The sequence below is a fragment of the Cicer arietinum genome, chromosome 5, assembly GCF_000331145.2.
Source record: "Cicer arietinum cultivar CDC Frontier isolate Library 1 chromosome 5, Cicar.CDCFrontier_v2.0, whole genome shotgun sequence".
NCBI classification, from domain to species: domain Eukaryota; kingdom Viridiplantae; phylum Streptophyta; class Magnoliopsida; order Fabales; family Fabaceae; genus Cicer; species Cicer arietinum.
The window spans coordinates 53,293,125-53,295,902 of record NC_021164.2 but is presented as its reverse complement, the minus strand read 5'-3'; positions in this window follow the sequence as shown (position 1 = coordinate 53,295,902).

Sequence of the window (2,778 nt, the reverse complement as noted above, 5' to 3'; positions counted from 1 at the left end):
GATATGGTTGAAGAACACCAACAACTTCTAAATGAGTTTGAACAATTTCCCATTTGGCACTTCTACACCTATCTCACGGTTGACCTTTCATCCAAAACATCTCCTCATAATCAAATCATTGGAAGAACTAATTGGGAGGGATTTATTATTGGTACCATAGTGGTTGTTGTTGGAGGTGAGAAAGAAACCTCAGTTATTGAAGATAACATTGCTATACCAATACCAAGCTCTTGCAGTCTTGCTGAAAGCCAATCATCAGGTCAAAGGAATAGTAACACAAGACCATATCAACCTACAATGATGTAATTTGACATAAATGAATTGATAACTTTCCTATGACTACTATTGACCATATCAAGAAGGTATTGTCTCTGTTGGCACAATATAGAAGACCTTTAATCGTGCACGCTGAGATTCAACAAGTTTCTAAAAGTCATTTGGAACTCTCTCAACAACAAAAGATAAATTGTCTCATTCAACCGTCAATCAAGATCAATGAATAAGCATGAAGAGAAGCTTCAAACTATTCGAAGATTACTCGTCATTGAACAAAATCACTAATGAGGTACACTTAATCCCAATTCTTATGATATTTGCATCATGATAATAATAAATATTTTTTAAATGATATATTGATATTATGTGATTGATTGGGTGCTCTTAAAATTAAGAATGCATACTATTTTTTATACAAGTATGACTTTAAAGTTTAATTGATTACATCACTCTTTGTCATTACTTGTAAATGCATATGCCTAATTCCTATCTTAAATTCAACATGTTTTCACTCTTTGTTCCTACACTTTTTATGATGGTTTAAACAAGTGCGAAAATCTAGCTTGATGTTTAAAATTATTGTCTTTAATAATTAGACAAAGAGACATTTTGTCAAGTCTAAATCATTGAACGCATTTTTCACACTTTGCACAATAACATCTTTCAAAGTATCATGTTAAATGAATTAACATCATTTTGTGCAAATTCACCTCTTTATATCCTTGAAAGCATTTTCTATAATGTTCTTAAATTATTTTGCATATATTGAGTAGTCTATATATTGCTTGATGATTGAGTATAATTTTTTTTTAATATGGCTTTTAAAAAAAATTTAAAAAATATTAGATTATAATGTGGTTTTTGAAAAAGATCATTCTTCAAAATATGTTCAATATATATCCTTGTTTATGATTTGTTTTTGAATGATTGCAACAAGAGAATATACGTTTGATCTTCATGAAAATGATTTGTGTCTCTTGTTACTTTAAAACTAAAAACTAATCCAAAAAAGACTATGGCATGAAGTCAAAAATTGATATTTGAGCATTTTGAGGCACATTAATATATTTCTTTGCAAATTAGTCTTATTTGTTGTTTATTTCTTTTGTGAAAATTAATCTCAAGTGTTCAAATATATTTCAAAAATGTTGTAACAAAATAATTTTTTTAATGTGAACAAATCTCTTGGCATATTTTTTTTTATCCATTTAAAAAAAATAGTCTTTGAAAAATACAAATATTATTAGCATAAGAATATTTTGTAAAGAGAGAAATTATATTTGAGATGGTATCAGATTCATCTTATTTCGTTTACATGTATGTGCTCATTCTCTCAAGTTTTAAAAAATGAAAAATGGATCTATTTATGACAAGTAAGTATAATCATGTTCAAATCAAAATGTCGCCTATTGTGAAAGAGGATAAAGAGGAAAGAAATATTTTACTTGTTTTATGGAACTTTGAATTATTATAGGATATTAATTTCATAATATTTAGGGGGAGTTTTTAGAAAATATTATTTTCTTAAAACTGAAGTCAACTCTTTTTAAAAAAAAAAACAAATGAGAAGAATATATTCATTGAAATATTTTCAAGTGTGTTAAAATGCGTGCATATAATCATGTCATATTGCTTTTGTTATAATTATCCATATCTTGATTGCAATATTGATTAAAATGATATTTGATCATCATACATGTTATGTTCCTTGATGTTAAATGCAAACTTGCAAGTTTGATATATAAATGCATTGATCAACCACATGATTTCTATATGAAGTATACTCATGTTATTGCTCCTTATATTTTTACTTCAATTTTTATTCCCCAACCATTTTGGTAGATGCCAAAAGAGGAAGAGAAATATATGATGGATATAGCTGAAAGTAATTAATGAAGAATGTGAAGAATTAACCTCTTGCATATGATTAAGGGGAGTTTAAGTAGAATGATAAGAATTAAACTCTTGCATGTGTTTAGGGGGAGTTTAATTACATATCTATGAACCTTCTTGCATTTTATTTATATCCATCCATAAAACTTATGATTTATTCAAAAGGTTTGTCATCATCAAAAAGGGGGAGATTGTTGAGGCAAAAACCTTTTTGATGTATGTTTTAATGACAACAAATCTTATGAAACAAATGATTAAGTTTTATGAATGGTGCTCTACTAATGATTGCACTTGATTTTAGTTTAAGGAACATGAATTGCATAAGTGAACAAGCAAGAAGCCATTCACTTCATCAAAGTGCATATGTATCCACTCAATAAGAAATAATCTCAAAAGGAATGTATCATATATCAATCATTCAAGAGAATGATTATTACATCTTCATGAAGAAAATGATCAAATACATTCATACAACAATCAATTATCACACTATGCTATAAATCAGAAGCAAGATTATTTGAAAGAAGTAAGATCAAATATGAGAACCAATGAATGTTCTGGTTATTAAACAGAAAAAATGAAGAACATTCTTGACAACATTCCAAAAAA